Below are 22,776 nucleotides of genomic sequence, written 5' to 3'. Positions count from 1 at the left end.
GTAACAGCCTGCGTCTGAGGACTGAGCAGTGAGAAAGAATCAAATGTCAGGGGTGGTTTCACTTCAAAGACAGGAAGCAGGATGAGAGGTACCAAAAATCGGGCGGTTGACAAAGGGAAGTAGTTTTAGGAGAGGAGATGCTAAGTTTGGGCATTTTCAGCTTACGGTGCCGTCAGGAAGGACAGCGAGAGTCTCTTGTAGGCGGCTGGACACACAGCATGATGGTACCCAGTACTTACTGAGTTTAGCTGAATTGCCCGTAGGCAAGTCAGGATTTAAAATTGGAGACGAAGATTTAGATGCAGCTGTAGCACGAATGAAAGGTCTTCAGAAGCTGGGGAGAGGGGAGAGTGCCAAAAATAGAGACTTAAAGGTATGCACAGGTGAGGGGTGGGAGGACGAAGGGAGATGCAAAGGTGATGCAGAATCAGACAGAGAGAAAGGCCGAGAACACAGAAGACAAGCGAATTATTCTTAAAAGGATACAGTGGTCGAGCGACTGTGAAGTGGTGAAGGTGAGGTGGGGTGTGTCCTGGGCTGGGGCAGGTCTGTCCCCTCTTTCGGGGCCTGGGAACCGGGTGGAGGGTGGGCGGCTGGCGGTGATGACATCTGAATTAAAGCACATGTTAGACTGCTGACGCGGGTGATGCGAACTGGAGTCTGAGCCGGGCCGCTGAAAAAAAAAAAGGATATACTGGTCAAAAGTGTCTAAGATCAAAGAAGGGCTGAGAAGAATAACCCATGAGCCAACTCGCTGAATTTGAATTCGGGAGAGACGTGGGGGGAAAGCGGGGGGAGACAGAAAGAAAGGAGGACGAGGGAAGAGGACCTAGAGTAGAAGCAGGAAGAGAAAGGACATCGTGGGGGACTTTGAGAGGCGAGGGCTCATCTGCAGGTGGAGGTGCAAATTCCCTACAGGGCCCTGTGTCTCTGGCCTCTTCCAGGTGCATTTGGCCTGAAGCAATAATAAATGATGGTTAAACAGCTCGTGACTAAATGTTGCTTTTAAGGTAAACTGACATAAACAAATATTGATTTATGACCAGAAAACGAAAACCTTAGCATCATGAATTTATCTTTCCTTCATCTTTGTGGCCACATTCGTGGCTGTCAATTCCCAGGACTTGCTAACTGACCGTTTTTTCTGGGCCGTTCAGCTTCACCGACTCCAATCACTCTGCTCATCCTTCACAGCTTTCATGAATCGAGCTGCTTGACATCTCCTGGTTATCTGGACCCACAGATCCCTTCTTTCCAGAAATGGGGCATCTTGTTTTCATTATCAGCTGGTTTACGGAGGCACTGACTTCTGAGCAGAACACATCCATGCTCACTCACTTTGCGTTTATTTGAAATCCACAAACTCTCCTGCTCAATACCAAGAACATCTTAGAGTCTTTTGTAGTCTGAAACCTTGGAATCATAGCCATGTTACAATAAAGAACATACAGTTTCCCCTTTAGTTATGTGAGGTCTTTTAGGGTTATTCTCCCCTGTCCTATGTTTCATAACCCTAAAAATCCTTCATTTTCAGAGACTCTGGCATATCCTAAGTATTCTGAGGATGAATTTAATGTGTATTTTAAACATGAGTTCCTTTTACTCAGTTGTAGTCCCTTAAGGGTTCCTGAGACCAAGTCCTTATTTCTATCTACACAGTTTTGAAAGAAAGCGACACATTCCTTTCATAGCTGAGTGAAAAGGACAAACAACAGCAATGAAGAAGTACTTGGCTCACCTGCCAAACCACAGCATTTTTTTCCTTAAACTAATGCAAGTACTTTGAGATGGGTGATTCATCCAGGCCCTCGGGGTACCAGGTAATCACACAATATGTGCGCTCCAGCGCTGAAGGTGCTGCACAATTTCCAATCCCATCCTTCCAATCCCTTACCCTCACCCCCAAGCCTGGTGAGGATCTCCACAAAGTGTCTAGGAATGATCTGTCCATGCCTTACACTGTTCATACCCATCAGTGATGCTGACAGCAGTATCTCACTCCTGCTGGATGAGAGGAAGGGGACCCTCCATCCTCTCACGGGCTGGCACAGACCTTGCCTCTCTCCTCAGCCCACGCGCCTGTCAACACATCTGATGACAATTCTCAGGCCACAGGTGAATTGTGTTCCTTCCTCCTGGATGACAGCTTCTGTCAGCTCCCTGGTGGCAGGGTCTCTACTGTCTTCTCTCTTCCTCGGGGCTGAAAGATGGGGATGAGACGTCCCTGCCTGGGTGGGATTCCGACCTCACAGGCAAACCATTTTTTACCTGTTGAACCATATTTGAGGTGCTGTGTGGCTCTCCATTAGAAAAAGGAAGAGTGTTGCTTCCGAAATGATTTATTTGCAAAACTTTCTCTCATCTCTATATATGGAGTAGAGAATACTTTAAATTTACACACACAAAATAGAGAAATGGGGCTTCCCTGGTGGCGCAGTGGTTGAGAGTCCACCTGCCGATGCAGGGGACGCGGGTTCGTGCCCCGGTCCGGGAAGATCCCACGTGCTGCGGAGCGGCTGGGCCCGTGAGCCATGGCTGCTGAGCCTGCGCGTCCGGAGCCTGTGCTCCACGACGGGAGAGGCCACAACAGCGAGAGGCCTGCGTACCGCAAAAAAAAAAAAAAAAAGAGAGAGAGAGAAATGAAGCAATTTTCCATGGGAAAAAAGACACTTCTCATTTGAAACATTCAGATAATTAAAGCCAAAATATGTATGTGGGGAGGAAAGGGCACACTTGAATTACAAGGATAATTGCCCCGATTCACTACTTTACTTTGTATGTGTAGACACAAAAGTGTACAGTATTTAAAGTATCCGTTATCCTCAGAAATGAAACCCAAGCCTTTGTGAACTCATTTTATGTTAAGAAGCAGTGTCCAGAAACACTGGAACTGTGCCAGCACCATTGTTTGCCGTGCATTTGAGTGTCACTGAAGTCAGAGAGAAATTTGTTTCAAGGATAAGGTACCGTGTTTTCACGATAGGGCTTTCACCCGCGAGCGTGGGAAGGTGGAGGTTTCCCGCTCTTCATGACAAGCCCTTTCGCTCTGTCTTGAGGGAAGAAAGAAGTACATTAAGCGACAAAGCTGTACCTGAAAAACTTAACTTTCAAAGGCTGCAGCATTTCAGTTTGTAGAATATTAGCCTTTATCTTTGACTCTGTATAAGAGCTAGGCGACTTGGTAATCACAGTCACACTGATAAGGATTATATCTACAATGGAATCTTAAGAGTGTCTCAGCAAAGATTGTTGTAACCTCGAACTTGCTTAAAGAATCCTGGAAAAAAATGCTCTAGGTGGGGGAAAAAGGGGGTTACTGTTTAGTTTGGAAAGGGAAGGCAAACTTTGGGGGGAAGGGGAACCAATTCTTTAAACATTTCTTTGTTCAAAAGATGATTTTGTTAAGAAAAGCAAGGAATAAGAGAACAAGTCTTTTTGCAAATAAGAATCAATCCAACAGAACAGGGTAAACTATTCATAAAATAGATAAAGATAGTTTTATGTTGGAATTCTTACTACAGTTCACGGCGGAGGGGGGAGGGGGAGGATGAAAATAATCTTTTTCTTTTTTCCTGTATGAGAAATCGTTTATTTCTTAAATCACTTTTCTGGGGGGAGCGGGGTCAGGTTCTGAACTAAGTTTATTATGTAGCTTGTTTCCTTTTTCAAAAATTAATTTTTATTGGAGTATAGTTGATTTACAGAAAATAATCTTCTTTTAGAGGACCACTTACTCCCTACAAGGATAAGATTTCACCCTCCAATGCTTTTTCTTTTACTTTCTTTTTAAACTTTTAGATATTTATTTCCAGCAGTTAAAAATTAATAACCATTTCTCACTACTGAGTAGGGGCTCCTGGAAACAGAAGAAAAACCAGCATTCTCTAGGGCCATGCTGAATGTGGGCTGCAGAACCAAGACTTTGACTTGGCCAGGCAGACCCAAAGACAGAGGTGTTGGAAGCCAAGCAAGTGCCTGTTCTGAGTGCAGGGGTTAAATGTGTGGTTTTGGATCCAGCTAACTGGCTTTTAATCCAGGTGCTCTCATCACTAACTCTAAGCGGGGCAGGTTACTTGGCCTCCTATATCTCATTTCTCTGCCTATTAAATGAGAACACTAGAACGCTCCCCAGAGGTTGTTATGCGAATTACATAGGCCCATATATGCCAGCTGCTTAGAACCATGTCTCACCCAACATAAGTACTCCACAAACGTCACTACTTATTAGTTTATACTTACCCAGGTGAAGGTTTGACTGTGTGATGGGCTGGATGTGTTGGGCTAACATCCAGTCCACGATGTGCCATGTGCCCCAGATTCCATCATGGTTCAGCTAAGTTTTTAGTTTAACTGGCATCCCATGCTAGGAGCCATCTCTGTGGGCAGGCAGACATCTAAATATTTGTATAAGGAAAATAACTACTGAAGGCAGAGACTGGAGGCAGAGACCCCACCGGGAAAATGTTACAGTGGTTTAGGTTTTCTTTGATAGAGGCTGGATTGCAGAAGACTGAAAGGGAAGGAGTGTTGAATGTAAGATGATTGTGAGAAGAAATAAAACAATGACTTCAAGGTTTCCTGCCTGGGTTTCCAGGAGTATGATTGTACCAATTAGCACAATAAGAAATGTGTAATTTCCAAATTAAGCTGACAGCTCAGTTTTTCTTTCATTTATCCCTAAGCAGCTACTCTTCACTTTTCCTGCAATGAATGTGCCAACTTTCATCACTTTTTTCTTAACATTCAGAGCCTGATTCACAACATTTCAGCATATGGCTGTGCTTTGTGTCAGATACAAACTCCCTCAGCTTTGTTCCCACAATTTCCCGCTTTTCATCCATGCTTTTATGGGTTCCCTGTGTGGCTCCATCATTTTTCTTTTTTTTTTTTGAGACATGGAGGGAAAAAAGTCATTCTTGCACAAGATTAGCACTTTCACGTATACCGCTGTTTCTCATGAGCCCCTGCTTCATAAATTTTTAAAAAGAGTGCTTCATCATTTTAATCATTTATTTACTATAACATTAATTCTTCCCCTTCACTGGCTTACAAAAATCAGAATACAGGCAAGTGAAAATCTTTTCGAATCCAAAAAACATCTTTCAGGGCTTCCCTGGTGGCGCAGTGGTTGAGAGTCCGCCTGCCGATGCAGGGGACACGGGTTCGTGCCCCGGTCCGGGAAGATCCCACGTGCCGCGGAGCGGCTGGGCCCGTGAGCCATGGCCGCTGAGCCTGCGCGTCCGGAGCCTGTGCTCCGCAACGGGAGAGGCCACAACAGTGAGAGGCCCGCGTACCGCAAAAAAACCCCAAAAACATCTTTCAGCACAATCTTACTACACCCCGAGCTTCCTCCTTTTTGCATCCTCCCATTTAGCAATGAACTTATTGACAAAAAAAGTCTATGTTTCCTCTTCTACTTCCTTGGTTCTCATTCACTTATGATTCCGTTTTAAAAAGTTTTTTTGTATAAATGCATATGGCATACGCACCAAAAAGGGCACAAACCATCATTGTATACCCAGTGAGTGAACACACTCTAGTAACAGCCTGGGTCACGAAATAGGTTACCATCTTCTCAGAAGCTCCTCTCATATTCCCTTCCCTTTTCTTCAAAAGAAATTGGCTATTTTGACTTCCAACATCCTGGATTAATTTTACATATTTTAAATTTTTATGTACATGAAATATTACAGTATATGCAGCCTTTTGTATCTGACTTCTTTCCCTCAAAACCAGGTTTATGAGATTCACCTGTTTCTTGAATGTATGAGCTGTTCAGTCATTTTCATTGCTGGATAGTATTCCGTCATGTGAATATACCACTAGTTTTTAATCCATTCTACTATTTATGGGCAATTAGATTGTTTCCAGTTTTAAGCTATTGCTGATATGAGCATTCTTTTGGTGCATATATGTACACATTTCTATTAGATGTATTTAGAAAAGGAATTTCTGTGTCAAAGGTTACACATATGATCAATGCAAAGCAGTTTTCCAGAATGATTTTACCAATTTACACACTCATCAGCAATGGATGAATGTTCAGTTGCTCTCATACTTGCTGACACTTAGTATTGTCCGTACCTTTTATTTAATTTTAGCCATTCAAGTAGATGTCAGGCAATATCTCAATGTGTGTTGTTTTCCTCTTTTAAATTCAAATATATTGAGGTACAATCTGCCTACAATAAAATGTACCCATTTTAGGCTCCATGTGTTTGAACATGTGTACACCTGTGTAGCCACCATCTAATCAAGATATAGAATATTTCCATTACCCCAGAGTTTGTTGCCCCCTTGCAGTGAATGCTTCTCATTTTGGATACCAGGCAACCACTGATCAGCTTTCTGTCTCTATAAAGTAGTTTTGCCTCTCCAATTATTTAACAAAATAAAACCAAATAGTATATACCCATTTGTGGCTTCTTTTGTGAACAAAAGTACATTGATTTTGAGATTAATGCAGGTTGTGTGTATCAATACTTTATTGCTTTTTTTTGCTGAGTAGTATTCAAGGATAGGAATAAACTGTATTTTGTTTATTCGTCTGTTGATGGGAATTTGAGTAACTTCCACTTTTTGACAATTATGAATAAGGCTTCCATCAGTATTCATGTCCAAGTGTTGTTGTAGACATAAGATTTTATTTTTCTTGGGTAAATGCCTAATTGTGGAATTTATGGTATGAGTGTGTATTTAACTTTATAAAAAGTCACCAAAATATTTCCAAAAGTGATTGTATCATCTTGCATTCCCACCAGCAGTGTATGAGAGTTCCTGTTCTATTTCACTGTTTTAGCTGTATCTCACAGTCCAATTTCCAAATATTTGGAGATTCTCCAGATATCTTTTTGTTATTGATTTCGAATACACTTGCCAACATTTGGTGTTGCCAGTCTTTAATTTTAGCTATTCTAGAGGATGTATACTAGTATCGTGTTGTTTTAATTTTTATTTCTTTCAATGATGTTTTTTTCATATGCTTATTTTCCATATCTTCTTTGGTGAATCATTAGTGAAACCTGTCCCTTTAAAAAAAATCAGGTTATCTTCTTATTGTTGAGTTGTAAGAGTTGTTTACACACTCTGAATACAAGTCTTTCAACAGGCATATGTCTTGCCTATGTTTTCCCCAGTCTGTGTTATGCATTTTTGTATTCTTAACCATGCATTCGGAAGGGCAAAAGTTTTAAATTTTAGTTGTCTAATTTATCATTGTTTCTTCTTTTGTGGTTTTTGTGTCCTAAGAAATCTTTGCTTAACACGATAATTGTTTTTTCCTGTTTTATTTTGGAACGTAAAAAAGTTTTAGTTCTTGTACTTTGGACTATAATTCACTTCAAATTAATTTTTGTATATGATGTGAAATATGAGTCAGGATTTATTTCCCCCCCTTCCCAGCCATAGGAATAGCCAGGTTTTTCAGCAGCATTTGTTGAAGACTATCCTTTCCTCATGGAATTCCTTTGGTATCACTGAAAATCAGTTGACAATATATATGTGTATATAATATTTCTAGACTCTCTATTGTTTTCTATTGATCTATTTGTTTATCCTTATGCCAGAACCGGTGTATGGTCTTGATAACTGTTGCTTTAAAGTAATTTTTGAAAATCCAATATTGTAAATCCTCTACCTTTGTTCTTGTTTTTCAAAATTGTTTTTTGAAACAATATGTGATAGATCAATATTCAAGGACCTATTCTAGGTACTTTGTATTTCCACATAAATTTTAGATTAAGCTTGTCAAGTTGTACAAAAATCTTGCTGGAATTTTAATAGGAATAATGTTAGATCTGCAAATCAATTTGGGGAGAACTGATATCTTAACAATATTGAGACTTTCAGTTCACAAATATAGTTCTCCACTTGTTAGCTCTTAAAAATTTTCTCTCTGCAAAGCGTTGTAGTTTACGGTATGCAGGTCTTGTTCATATTTTTGTTAAATTGTCCTGAAGTGTTTTATTTTTGATGCCAAAATAAATGCTATTGTTTTTTAAATTGTGTTTTTCAATTGTTTGCTGCTAGAATATAGAAATAAAATTATGTTTTGTGTACTAAATATCCTGTGACTTTTCTAAATTCTCTTATTAATTCTGGTATTTCTTTATAGGTTTCATAGGATTTTCTATGGCACATTCACATCATCTGTGAATAAAGAGGGTTTAAAATTTTTCTTTTCAATCTAATTGACTTTAATTTTTTTTCTTGCCTTATTGAACTGGCTAGAACATCCAGTGCACTGTTGAATGAAAGTTGTAAGAGCAGACATCTTGGCTTTGTTCTCAGTCATAAGGGGAAAATATCCAGGCTTCTACCATTAAGTTTGATGGTAATTGTAAGCTTTTACTCATATCAAATTAAGGAAATTTCCTTCTATTTCTCATTCTTTAATTTTTTTTTAACACAAATAGGTATTGAATTTTGTTAAATGATTTTGGTATGTCTATTGGTATGATCATATGGTTTTTCTCCTTTATTCTGTTACTATGATGACTTACATTGATTGGTTTTTAGCTGTTAAACCAATCATGTATTCCTGGAATAAGCCTCCATTGGTCATAATATGTTATCTTTTTATATATTTCTGGGAATTGATGTGCTAATATTTGGTTAAGGATTTTTACATCTATGATCATGAGGAATATAGGTCTGTCGTTTTCTTTCATTGTTACATTTTTGTTTACTTTTCATATCATAGTAATGCTGCCCTCATAAACTGAGTTTGGAAGTATTTAATACTTTTCTATTTCCTGGAAGAGGTTTGTGAGATAGATATAATATTTTCTTTACATATTTGATAGAATCTAGATCTGGAGTTTTCTTCGTGGGAAAGTTAAGTATAAAATCAATTTCTTTTACTGATATAGGGCTATTCAGGTATTTTATTTCTTCATGTGTTAGCATTGATAATTTGTGTATTCCAAGGAATTTGTCCAATTTATGTAGGTTGCAGAATTTATTGGACTAAACATGTTCATATTATTGTCTTATTTGCTTTTAATATCTGTAGTATCTGTACTAATGTCTTTTCTCTACACGTCATGTTGGTCATTTGTGTCTTCTCTCTTTTTTTTTTCCTTGATCAATCCAGCTTGAGTGTATCAATTTTAATGATCTTTTTACAGAACCAGCTTGTTGTTTTGTTAAATTTCTCTGTTGTTTTTCTATTTCACTGTTTGAGCTGTATCTCACAGTCCAATTTCCAAATATTTGGAGATTCTCCAGATATCTTTTTGTTATTGATTTCGAATAATTTCAGTTTGATTAGAGAACATACTTTGCATGTTTTAAATTTATAGTTTTTTTAATGGCCCAACATATGGTCTACCCTGGAAAATGTTCTGCATGCACTTGCAAGAATGTGAATATTCTTTGTGTAGAGTATTTTGTAAATGTCAGTTAGGTCAAATTGAGAGTATTGTGCATTTGCTCTAACAACTATTGTGGAGGAGTGTTAAAATATCAAACTATATTCATGAACTAATCTATTTCTCTTTTTGCTTCATGTATTTTGAAGCCCTGTTATTAGGTGCATATATATTTAAGATTGTTACCTCTTCTTGATGAACTGATTATTTTAAAATTATAAAATCTTTTATCATTTTATTATTCATATGAAATGTCTCATATTTAAGACTTCCATTTTGCTGTTTTCTACATCTTCTTTGTTGTTTTTCCTATTTTCTTCTCTATTTTTTGATTAATTGTGCATTGTGTAGTATTCCATTTTTTCTCATCTGTTGGCACATTGCCTGTACCTCTTTGTTTCATTTTTTAATTGTTGCTTTGAAGATTTCACTATTATCGTTCCTTAACTTACTACAATCTATCCTGAATTAATAGTATACTACTTCATGTATTAAAAACTTTAAAATAGTATAACTTCCATTCACCCTCTTTCTTTATTCTAGTGTTGTCTTACATTTTACCTTTTTATAAAGCCCACAGTATACTGTTATTATTTTTGCCTTCAATAGTTCAGTGATCTCTTCAAGAAATTAAGAAAAGAAAAAATAGTTAAAATTACTATTTCCTATGTTCTTCATTTTTTGTGTGTGGATCCAAGTTGTCATCTGATGGCATTTCCCTTTAGCCAGAAGAACTTCTTTTAGTATTTTTAATAGTGGACTTGTGCTAGAGACAAAACCTCTCAGCATTTTTTCCCAGAAAATGCATATTGCTTATTTTTTTTTTCATTGTGGTAAAATACACATAACATAAAATTTACCATCTTAACTATTTTAAGTGTACAATTCAATAGTGTTAAGTACATTCACATTGTTGTGCAGTCAATCTCCAGAACACTTTTCATCTTGCAAAACTGAAACTCTGTACCCATTAAGGAACAACTCACCATTCCTCCCTCTCTCCAGCCCCTGGCAAACACCATTCTACTTTTTGTTTCTATGAACTTGATTACTCTAGGTACCCGATATAAAAGGAATCATATAGTATGTTTTGTGTGTGTGTGTGTGTGTGTGTGTGACTGGCTTATTTCATCTTGCATAATGTCTTCCAGATTCATCTAAGTTGTAGCATGCATCAGAATTTCTGTCCTTTTTAAGGCCAAATAATATTCCATTGTATGTATATACCACGTTTTGCTTATCCATCAATGGACAATTGGGTTGCTTATGGCTACTATAAATAATGCTGCTATGAACATGGTATACGAATCTCTTGGAGACCCTGTTTTCAATTCTTTTGGCTATATACCAAGAAGTGGAACTGCTAGATCATATGGTAATTCTATTTTTCATTTTTGAGGAACTGCCATACTGTTTTCCTTAGCAGCAACATCATTTCACATACCCACCAACAGTACATGAGGGTTTCAATTTTTCCACATCCTTGCCAACACTTGATACTTTGAATTTATTTATTTATTTATTTATAACAGCCATCCTAATGGGTGTGAGCTGATATCTCATTGTGATTTTCATTTTTATTTCTCTAATAATTAGTTCAGCATCTTTTCATGTGTTTGTTGGCCATGTGTGTATCTTCTTCAAGAAGTGTCTTTTCAAGTCCTTTGCTCATTTTTAAATTGGGTTGCTTGTTTTTTTGTTGTTGTTGTTGAGTTGTAGGAGTTCTTTCTGTATTCTGGAGATATAGGAGATATATATTTATATCTATATGTCTATATAGATATATCTCCCTTATCAGATACATGATTTGCAGATATTTCCTCCCATTCTGTAGGTTGCTTTTTCACTCTGTTGATTGTGTCCTTTGATGTACAGAAGTTTTTGTTTTTATGTAGTCCAATCTATCTATTTTTACTTTGGTTGACAGTACTTATTTAATAATTTATTGTCAAGTCTGTGTCATGAAGCTTTCCCTTGTTTTCTTCTAAGAGTTTATAGCTTTAGCTCTTACATCTAGGTCTTTGATCCATCATGAATAATTTTTGTGTCCAACTTTATTCTTTTGCATGTGAATATCCAGTTTTCCCAGTAACATTTATTAAAAAGACTAACTTTTCCCCATTGAATGGTCCTGGCAACTTTGTTGAAAATTATTTAACTATATATGTGAGGATTTATTTCTGGGCTGTCTGTTTTATTTTTTTGGTCTATATGTCTGTCTTGTACCAGTATCACACTCTTTTGATTTCTGTAGTTTTATCACTTACTTTTGATAGATACTTTCTTTGCCTGTATCATTTTAAAATAAGTTTTTGTTTGTTGGTTTTGGCACTGTAAAGATGTTGTGATATTGTTTTCTGGCCTGCACTGTTGCTGATGAGAAGTCAGTCCCCTTCTTTATTGTTCCCTTGTATGTAATGTTCACTTATTCATTAAGATTGCTAAAATGTTTGCTTAGAAATGTAGATACTACAAGTAAATATTTGCTTAGAGTTGATTGCAACGTGGATTAAAGTCTCTGTATTTTAGCTTTTTACTCATTCAAAGTGGTCTTTTTTTTAATCAATTTGGCTGAAGAAGTGGAAGTTTACTGGTTGTATATTAAATGGTCGTTTAGGTAGATATTATTTTTTAAATATATTGAAATATCAGAGTTTGTTTCAAATGAATTATAAATCTATATCTAGGTATTTATATGTATATGTCCCTGGTATAAAATTAATACCTACCCCAGAACTATTTGTAGAAGTCTATTGTCTAGTAGCTGTTTCAAGAGCTGAGCTGAGTATTAGTCTCCGGGTCAGATAACAGGTGGAATGTTTAAGTTGACAGGACATGATAACCCAGGAGGGACATCACCAAGTCCTTGTGTTCTGCCTTCACACTGACTTCTGAGGACGACTGAGAGTGTGGGTATCTCTTCACTTTAGCGATCCTCCCTTCGTCCCCTCCGCCTCCACAGGGTGTAGTCAGGGGCTAGAGTACATTTCACAATGATCAGGTTTAACATCTTGTGTGAAACACCAAATCACGCTGGGACATCTCAGCAGCAAGTCTGCTGGCATGAAGAGCTGGCTCTCCTGCATTCCTCCTTTCCAAACCACGCCTCTTCTGCAAAGAGTGCTCAGACAGCACGCATATATATCCACAGGAACAAGCACCAGTCAACAGGCATAGGCTAAGTTTAGACCTAGAATGACTCAAGTACACCTGAAAATGGAAATCCTTACTCATGCCATGCTCTCTTCAAATTTCTACTCTCCCAGCATTCTCTGTTTTCATGAATGGTACCCCAGGAACTCAGTTTTTCGTGCCAAAAACCTGCATTTCATTCTCAATTCCTCCCTTCTCCACATCGAATGCCTCAGCAACTCCTACTGTACCTTTTCCTTCAGGAGCCAAAGTGCTTCATATCAGTTTACTTCTCTCCATCCCGCTGGCCAAGTGACCATCTCCTGCCTAGACCTAGCAATTGCCTCTCACTGGTCTCCATCATGTACCCCTGCCTCCTTCTGACCTGTTTTTTCCAGCAGCCATTTTTATCTTTGCATTTTGAATAGAATACACACCCATTTGCATGACTTTCATGGCGCTACATGATCTAATCTCTGTCTACTTCTCCAACATCCCATTCTCCTACCTCACACACTGTACTTCAGCCATGCAAACTTCCCTTCATGTCTTTGAACAAGGTAAGCCTCCCCGGACTGCCCTGGTGGCACAGTGGTTAAGAATCCGCCTGCAGGGGGCTTCCCTGGTGGTGCAGTGGTTAAGAATCTGCCTGCCAATGCGGGGGACACAGGTTCGAGCCCTGGTCCGGGAGGATCCCACATGCCACGGAGCAACTAGGTCCATGCGCCACAACTACTGAGCCTGCACTCTGTAGCCCACGAGCCACAACTACTGAGCCCGCGCGCCTACAGCCCATGCTCTACAACAAGAGATGCCACCACAATGAGAAGGCCGCGCACTGCAACAAAGAGTAGCCCCTGCTCACCTCAACTAGAGAAAGCCCATGTGCAGCAACGAAGACCCAATGCAGCCAAAAATAAATTAATTAATTAAATAGATTTATTAAAAAAAAAAAAAGGTAAACCTCCCCCGTAGCAGCCCAGTCCTTTGTTCATGTTGTTTCCTTTGCTTGGAACATTCCTTTGCTTGGGACATCCTCCCTTCCCTGTCATGTTTTACCGACATTCTTTTCATTCCTTAGGTCCTCTCCTTCCATGAACAATGAACACCTTGTCTAAATTGCTCCTTCTCTGTTGTTATCCATCATGGATCCTATTTGTCTCCTTCAGAACAATCAAATATATATGCGTTCGGTTCCTTGATTGTATTTATACGTCACTGTGCTGCAAGCTTTGGGGAGGCAGTGACTCTTATTCACCATCACAAGCCTAGAAACTAGTGTTGGCACTTAGTTGATATTGAATAATTGAATTAATGAACTAAGATGGCCGAATCCAAAAGCTTTTCCCATTAAAAAAGACATTCTGCTCTGATGTAAAATCAAGCCTTTACATTAAAAGAAGAATCTGCTTGCAATACTTAGGGAGCAATTTTGTTCTAGCTTCAGAAAAATCTGAAGGACTGTTCTCTGTAAAACACATTGCTGCTACACCAGGAAAATAAGAAAGACACATTTCTTGCCTTGAGGATATGAATGGCCCAATCGCACATTGTTATTGATCAGAGCAGTCATCAACAGCAGTTAGGCTCCAGAGGGAGTACTGAGACCACCCTGGCCCACATATGGTATAGCAGCTACATGGTAAGGTGCAGAGGCAGTCCCACTGAAAGGCTTCACCTGTCTGAATATACCTGTTACTCATCAGCACTAGAGATTCTGTCCATTGGCTTGAAGTGAGCAAGGTCAGAATTGCCACTGCGGTTAAACAGCAATGCATGTATAAATAAAAATGTAACAATGCACATTTGATAAAGAAGGCGCTGGTGTGTGTGTGTGTGTGTGTGTGTGTGTGTGTGTGTATGTGCAAACAGCACCCTCAACTAATTTACTTTTGATCTGGAGAAGGTTAGAGCTAGACGGAGTTTAGGGATTGACAAAACCAATCTGTGGGCAGATTAGTGGTCAAAGGCCCAGTCTTTTAGGGAACTAGCCCCAATGGGTGAAAGGAGGGGCCTGGGGAAATGAGTAACAGCGGACATCAGGGCAGGGGAACAGGCCATGGTGGGGAAGGGCTGTGCCTAGTGGTGTGTGGTGTCACTGGGGGACCTGGTCAGGCAGGGCAGCAGCTTTAAGCTTGCCTTTCCTTTCCCTCACCATCCTCCGTCCCACCCCACTCTTCCAGACTTGTTCAACAAAGAAGAGATGTAGTCACTCTGGAAAAATTTTCAGAGGCAATAAGTGGATCGAGTGGTGTACTTAATTAAAGCGAGGGCACCCGGATGGGCTTTCTAGTCCTTGGAATGTGGGGAACTTTGTTATAGAGTGCAAAGAAAAATTCACATAAACAGACTCCCTGGGAAATGAGGTCATGTATTCAAAGTACAACAATACAAAGTCAGCTCTATGGGTACTTCCTCCCTCTCCCGCCTCCACAGTCTTGCCTTCTCTTGGCTTTTTCTCACTCCCCACTCTTTCAAAATCTCTTGCAAGCAATTGGATGGGGAAACACATAGATGGAAGGAGAGGCAGTGATGACAAAAAGTGGGAGAAGGAGGGGTAAAAGAGGGAACATGAGACGGGATTGCAGTCGGGCGAGTCCCATGACGTCCTCCAAAGTGGCAAAATCAGGCCATAGCTATGACTTTTCTCAAAGGATGTATTCCTTAGAAAATCTGGAGAAAATGCAGCCTGGTAGAAAGCTCTGGGCTAGGCATGGGATCCACCCGTGTTGAACCAGCCTAGCTTGATGGGCAGTGTGACCCTGTGCAAACCTGTAGCCTCAGATCCTTGCAGATAAGGAGAGATTGGATGAGAGAACTGTGTGCTCCTCTCAGCTCTAGTTTCTAACATTTCGTTACATGGAATGGAGGGAGAACCTGGCAAGGAGGGGAGACCTCAGCATGCAGAGCTCCTTCAGGACTGAGGCTTTTTTCCTTCAGGACTCCATGAAGGGGCTGTGAAGGGGTCCAGACAGCCAGAGCTCAAAGCTCTTGTCTGACCAAGACTCGAGGGTGACGAAACACCACATCCTATGTCATCAACTCAGCGGAGCAAGAAGGACCTGTGAGGCCAAAGGTGTGAGAAAGGATTGCGCGATTGCAGCGTGAGGATGGGACTTGGTCCGGATGGTTGTGGAGCCTGTAGCAAGACTTTTATAAGCTTCTGCTTGCCTTTTTGGTGGGAGTTTTGAGTCAGGACTTTCAGAGACACTAGAATGACGTGATGCATGGATGTTTCCCTGTCCATGGCTGACCCAATTCTCCCCAGGGCTCCGGGCCTCGGACTGCTGCAAGGTGGATGGACCCAGCCAAGCTGTGGCCCCCGCAGACCCCTTTGCCCTCTCCCGGTGTCTGTTGGAGACATCATCTGGTGCTTGCAGACGTCAGTGCGGGCGTGCAGTGGTGTCATGAGATGGAATGGCCATGAGATGGGCCTAAATGCCACCTCTGTCCGCTCTCTGGCATAGGGGCAGCGGTCTCTTCAGCCTCCAGGTCCACTTATGGGGGAATCCCCCGGGATGGAGAGCAAGCTAGGCAGTGTGCTAGATAGTCTCCCTTTGCTCTTCTAGATGCCATCTCTGCTCTGGTCACCCTGCTCTGTGCTCAGGAGCTGACCCTTATGGGCTGCACCAGTGGGCTCCCTTGCTCGCTGATACCCACTGGGCTTGGTCAATGGAAGATATTGGCAAGAGTAGGGAGAGAGGGAGGTGAGATCTGAACATGGGCTCAGAATCTTCCATCCATCCCTCCAGATCTACTTTCCCATCTCTAAGGAGATTTCTGAAAAGAACGGATCTTTAAACTGCTACATGGTAACCAGTCACACATATTCTAAATGACATACGATGTGTATGTGGTCCCTACAGCAATCCACTCGTGGAATTCAGGAAGGCTGCTGTGAATGCACTGTGATAGGCACCTTTGAAGAATCCCATAGGACCTCAGCTTTGCTGCTCCCTTTTCTCATTGTGACTGTCCCTCTGGCAATAGAAGTGGAGCTTTGGGTTTCCCTGTGGGTCCCCCTCTAGCAGTCACTGGCCATTTCAGTTTATTCCCTCATGTCAAATACCAAACAGTCCAATTTTTGATCCTTCACTACGTTGTGACCTCCCATTGTCAAGGTGCTTCCAATTTTGGCTTAAGTTGGAGCTATGGTCAAAGGCATGTTGTACAGAGTTTGAGCCTGAAGCCATAACATCGAGTCTATTCATCCCCGATGGCCACACTGGCCAGGTCTCTACATTTTCTACTGGCCAAGTATAGATATGGATTGAATAGGAAGCATCCCTCTAAGGTCATGAGATTGTTGCCCCTACCAAAATACCACTTCAAAATCCACTTAAGTTTAGTTTTTCAAACATTTCCCCAGGGATTGCCTCCAGAGCCGGTCTTCAGGGACCTTAGAAACTAGCTTCTTACTTTACGGTTACACACACAACCCACTGGTCTGACTCTCCTTCACCTCCGGGGACTGCAGGATCCTCAGCCCCATCCAGCTCCCTCCTCCTTTCCTTCCTGCTCTCTTTTTTCCCTCCTCTCTCTCTCTCTCTCTCTCTGTCTTTCTCTTCCTTCCTTCTTCCTTCCCCTCTCTCCCCCGCTCCTTGGCAGCCGTCTGGACAAAAGACACAAGGGCCCGGAGAAATGAGTTGTGTAGCTGTTGCCATGGCACTGAGGTCCCTGTGGAGGACAGGATGCAGGGGCTGGCCCAGACCTGGAGGAGTGGAGAGCAGTTTAACAAGGAGCAGCACTCCTGGAAGCCGACCGATGCATCTATTCTCAAATTTTCCAAAATGTACATGAGAGAGGCTATCTGAGAGCAAGAAACCAAATCCTTGGAGAATAAAGAGGGAGCTGCTGGATGACCAGTTTCCTCTGCTCCTAAGACAATGTGCTAAAAGCAACTTCCGGCCAAGAGGAAAAAAGAGAATCCTGTACAAAACACGAGCCAGCAAACCAACGCAATGCGGTTTCATCACTTATGCAGGGGCCCTTGTCTTCAGAACAGACATTCTGTGGACCTGACCGCAAATTCGCCCTTCCACCGGTTGAGTCCGGCTGTTCGTTTCTGGCTGGCCCTCCATCGAGGCCGAGCAAACTAAGTCAACAACGAACAGCACAGTTTGCACGTCTAAGCAAACACACAGGAAAAGAATAACAATTAAAAGCTTAATTATTTCAGGTAGACTGCCTATTTCCTCTTCATTTGTTTGGTCTGGTGGGTTTTGACTTTGCTCTTTCATCTGCTGCGTATTTCTCTGTCTTCTCATTTTGCTTAACTTACTGTGTTTGGGAGGGAGATGCAAGAGGGAGGGCATATGGGGACATATGTATACGTATAGCTGATTCACTTTGTAATACAGCAGAAACTAACACAACAATGTAAAGCAATTATACTCCAATAAAGATGTTTTTTAAAAAAAGCTTAATTATTGGTTGTAAATCACAGACATTAGAAGCTGCCACAGGAGGTGTTGGGGGCACAGGAAAAAGTGTTGAAGCCTGAAATCCAGCTATTTGGTCGCTTTTGACCATGATCAAAGGGCTGCCCCTGAACCTCAGAAATGTCCAGTCTGAAATCAGTTCACAGGTGAAGTTGCATTTTTTTCTCTTTTTCTGGGAGATGTTCTCTAAGGGGGAATAACTTATCTCCTGGTGGCCCACGTCAAGAGGATCAATGTCAGGAAAAAACAGTGTTTGTTTCCTTTGTATTTTAAGACTTCCTATTTTTGGCATCCTTCCTTGAGGATGGCTTTATCTCGGTGTGGAGACGGGGAAGTCAATTGTGTTGGCAGGAGCATACTCTGGGCTATTCCACATCTTGGTATGCAGACATCCCGCTTAGCCTCTGGCACTCGTGGACTGTTTGCCCAGGCCAACACGGGCTTTTCCAGAAGTTCACATCTAAGAATCCCGGAGGGTTCACAATGTTTCTACCTTGTTTGTAAAATATTATTTTTTTTCGGGGGAGGAGAAAGTTAAAATTCATCTCATTCCACATCCTTTTAATCCAGTCTCTGCTTCTGCAGCTCTGTTAGCCAGAGTGGGTGAGCTCTGACCTTTGTGTCCCTACAAGCAAACAAGATTATGTCAGTTTCATTACTAACAGTAGAACAAACAACAATGTGAATGTCCAGGGAATTTTTGAGGCATATTGTAGCAGTGGGTGGATAGCGTGATGGGTATAAATAACGTTACTGCTTCATTTTATTCTCCAAATTCAGTGGTTAACGAAGATTTTAAAAAAATGTTACTCATTAAAATTTCTTAGAAAAATTACTTCATCTCTCTGTGGCTCATCTAAGAAAAAAAAATGTGAGAATTTCCCCTCAGATTTAGAAGTGAGTTATTTCAAAGTTTTTCCTCTTTAGAATGTTTTGTTTTTCTCACATCTCTAAATTTTTTAAGTTCTAATAAAGAGCAAAGGATAGTAGAACAAATACTACACATATATTTTCATCAACCAGAATCGTCAACTTAATATTCTATTTTCTTCTAGCCTTTTTCTTCTTTTTTTTTATTTTTTAAAATTAAAACATCCCAGATGTAGCAAAATTTCACTTTAATCATCATCCTTGGTCCCACTAACTTTGTCACACTCACCACCCTAACTATGCAATTGTATCATAAGTTTGATGAGTTTGGTGTGTTTAATTCAAGCTCATTTTCATATTTTACATAAAATATATACCCAGAAAATAGAGTACATTTTTATGTGTATTTATGAAGCAAAAGTTGTGTGTATATGAAGAGTACATATCAAAAGACACAACTCAACATATTTCTATTCCTATGCTCCCACCACCCAGAAAAAAACCCAGAATATTGTCAGCCCCTCCAGAAGCCATTTTTGTGTCATCTTCTACTTCCCACCACCCTCATGTTGTAACATCACGTGGTAATTTTGCTTGTTTCTGAATTCCATAAAAATGGAGTCTTTTGTGTCTGGTTTCTTTTAGTCAACATTTATGTGGAATTCATACAGACTTTTGCATATAGCTCTAGTTCATTCATTTTCATTGCTGTATAGTATTCAATCACATTAATATACTACAATTTATTTCTCAGCTCTATCATAGATGGACATGTGTCTTTTTTTTCCTGAATTCAGGTCCTTATGAATAGTGCTGCTATGAACATTTTTGTGCACATTTTTTGATGTTCACATATCCATTTCTACTGGGTACATAACTAGGAGTGGAATTGCTGGGTCATATGACATGATTATAATAAGCTTTAGTCAGTATTTCTGAACTATTTTACAAAGGGCTGATGCCAGTTTACATTTCCATCAATTTGTGTTGTTTTAAAAATTTATTGAAATACCACCAGACTGTAGTTATAGTAAGAAACAATGCCATATATACTTCTGCATCTAGGTTTTTTTAACCAAATTTTTTAATGACCCATTCACATTGACATACAGAGCTATAGCTCTAAACTACTATGACTATTCCATTGAATCTATGCATCACATTTTATTAATTAATGCACCTATTGATATACATTAGGTCGTTTCCATTATTTTTTTTATAAGAACGCTGCACTTAGCCTCCTCCTATAAATCTTGAATAAAAGGAATAAATAAAAGGACAAGAATTTCTTTCTTTTTTAAAAAAAAATTATTTATTTTATTTATTTTTGGCTGCATTGGGTCTTTGTTGCTGCGCGTGAGCTTTCTCTAGTTGAGGTGAACTGGGGCTACTCTTCATTGTGGTGCACGGGCTTCTCATTGCTGTGGCTTCTCTTGTCACGGAGCACATGCTCTAGGCGCATGGGCTTCAGTAGTTGTGGTGTGCGGGCTTAGCTGCTCCACAGCATGTGGGATCTTCCTGGACCAGGGCTCGAACCTGTGTCCCCTTCATTGGCAGGCGGACTCTCAACCACTGCAACACCAGGGAAGTCCCCAAGAATTTCTTTAGCTCAGTGTTTCCCAGATTTGTCTGATAATAAGGCTCCCCTGTGGTACTAGTGAAATATCTAGGTTTCCCAGCCCTTTCCCTGGTGATTCTGAGTCAATGGTTCCAGGGTGTACTCTAGGAATCTGTGTGCTTAACCATCATTGCAGAGTTTTTACAGTTGAGGAGGGCCGGGAAGAGCTGCCCTGTATTACAGACTCAAAAGTGGAATTGATTATAGGCTGGGCACATTTTCAATTTAACTAGATGTCACTACCATGTTCTCTGAAGGGGCTGTTCCATTGAATCACTACACCAACGTTGTATAATAGACACATTTTTCCCACATCTTTAATATTTGCTATTTTCAGGCTTAATTTTTTTTTTTACACCAGTCTGATGGGTGGAAAGTGGTATTTTGTTTTCAGTTATAGTTCTCTGATTACCACTAACAATGATACTTGCCAGCAATTGTATAGAGGTAGGTACCATCTACTCTTTTAAGCAGTTAATTTATATTAACTCATTTTATTCTCCCAACGCTAAGAAGCAGGGAGCTATTTTCCTAGGTTAGGGAAACTAAATGCAGAGGTTAAGTTACCTGCCAAAGGTCACAGACCACGACATTCCCTCTACTGTAACTTTCCTATTAATATCCTCTACCCATTTTTTCTATTGTGTTGCTGCTGATCTTTTTCTTATTGATATCCAGGATTTATAGAAACATAGTATAGATGCCATTGTTTTTGGTCTATTATACATGTTGCAAATAGCTTTTCCAGTCTGCCACTTATTTGAAGAGTTTGTTCATGGTGGCATCTTTACATTTTCCATAGCACTTTCACTTACGCTATGTCAACCATTCATTCATTCATCAAATATTTATTGCTCACAGTGCTTGGCACTCTTGAAGCCACCAAGATTACGGGTACCGCTGCCATGACGCAGAGCCTGTGTTCTAGCAGGAGATAACAGAATATACATCGCAGCAAATAAAGTGTAGGCCTACTGGTGAAAAGTATCAATACTATGGAGATAAATAAACCAGGGGATGGGGAAAGGGACAGCTGGAGGTGTGTGGGCTGGGCGTGGGGAGAAGAAGAAAGGGGGAGGTTGTTGCTCTCTTATATTGGGTGTTTGGGGAAAGCCTCACTAATTAGATGGCACTGGGGTGACCTGAGGAAGTATGGGAGCAAGCGTGTAGGTTTCTTTGTGAAGAGCGCTCCAGGCAGAGAGAAGAGCCAGTGCAAAGGCCCTGAGGTGGAAGCACACGCAAATATTGGGTTGGCCAAAAAGTTCATTTGGTTTTAAGTAAAAGGCACATTTTTCATTTTCACCAAGAATTTTATTGAACAATGTATTCACTAACCGAACAAACTTTTTGACCAACCCAATACTTTGGCTTTTACTCTGAGCTGTGTCGAAAGCCAGTCGTGCTCATTTAATTTTCACAGGCTCTGGGAAGTTTCATAAACTGCCAGGATCACATAGTAAGTAAGTGCAAAACCCAGTGTGAGATCAGAACTTCTGACTCCCACGTTCCTTTATCACATCACAGCTGTCTGAAGTCCGTGTACCTTCTTTCTTCGTAGCAGGAAGAAACTAAGAGAAGAATGCCTATCTAAACTCATAACCATCTGCCAGGGTCACCAAATGTCCTGCTTTGCTGGGACAGTGAGGGGCTCCCTCACTGGACATACCATGCTAAAACTGGGGTAGTCCTGGGCAAACCAGGGGGGCGGGGTTGTGGGTTCAACAAGCTGGCTGAAAAGTGATCGGCACGGACCGATTAGCTGCTTCAACCCCTGGCCTCTCCAGGGCCCTCTGTGCTGCTGCTTGCAGAGCCTGCCCAAGCTCTGGAAACTTCCCAAACCAACCTCAGGTCCAGAGCTCAGGGTCACTGTTGGGACTACTATTTAAAGGTCCCTGGAATAACAGAGGTTACCGCTGGGTGATGGGATTGCACAAAGGTTTTTTTTTCACCTCCTGCTTACATACATTTTTTTAAACTTTAAAATGTTTACCGTAAATATATATGTTGCTGATCAGGAAAAATGTAATGTGGTAAAGTATTAGTTCATTTTTAGTATCTTTACCCTGAATGTCTAGCACAGTTCCTAGGACTTCTAATTCCTTGATGAAAGTTTTCAGAACAACTAAAAGACGTGTATTGAGGAAGGCCCTTTATAAAACATCAGTAACGTGTGCAGGCTCTGAAGGATTAATACTACCGATTAGCTGTTCTCAGACTGCGTTGCATCAGAATCACCTGGAGGGCACGTCCAAGCTCAGATCACTGGACCCACCCCTAGACCTTCGGATTCCGTGGGTCTGGGGTGGGCGCTCCGTAATCTGTGTTCCTAACAAGTTTCCAGGTG

The 22,776-nt window shown here is 40.7% G+C and overlaps 1 non-coding gene across 1 annotated transcript; it reads left to right on the top strand.

Moving 5' to 3' along the window:
* Positions 1-596: 596 nt before the first annotated feature.
* LOC117307582 (small nucleolar RNA SNORD104) lies at positions 597-666 on the top strand. The gene has a single exon (XR_004521348.1). It is a non-coding gene; the product is annotated as a small nucleolar RNA SNORD104 (small nucleolar RNA).
* Positions 667-22,776: the final 22,110 nt, after the last annotated feature.

The sequence above is a fragment of the Tursiops truncatus genome, chromosome 12 (assembly GCF_011762595.2).
Source record: "Tursiops truncatus isolate mTurTru1 chromosome 12, mTurTru1.mat.Y, whole genome shotgun sequence".
Taxonomy (NCBI): domain Eukaryota; kingdom Metazoa; phylum Chordata; class Mammalia; order Artiodactyla; family Delphinidae; genus Tursiops; species Tursiops truncatus.
The sequence above is the reverse complement of the archived record's forward strand: the minus strand, read 5'-3'. Positions and strand labels throughout refer to the sequence as shown.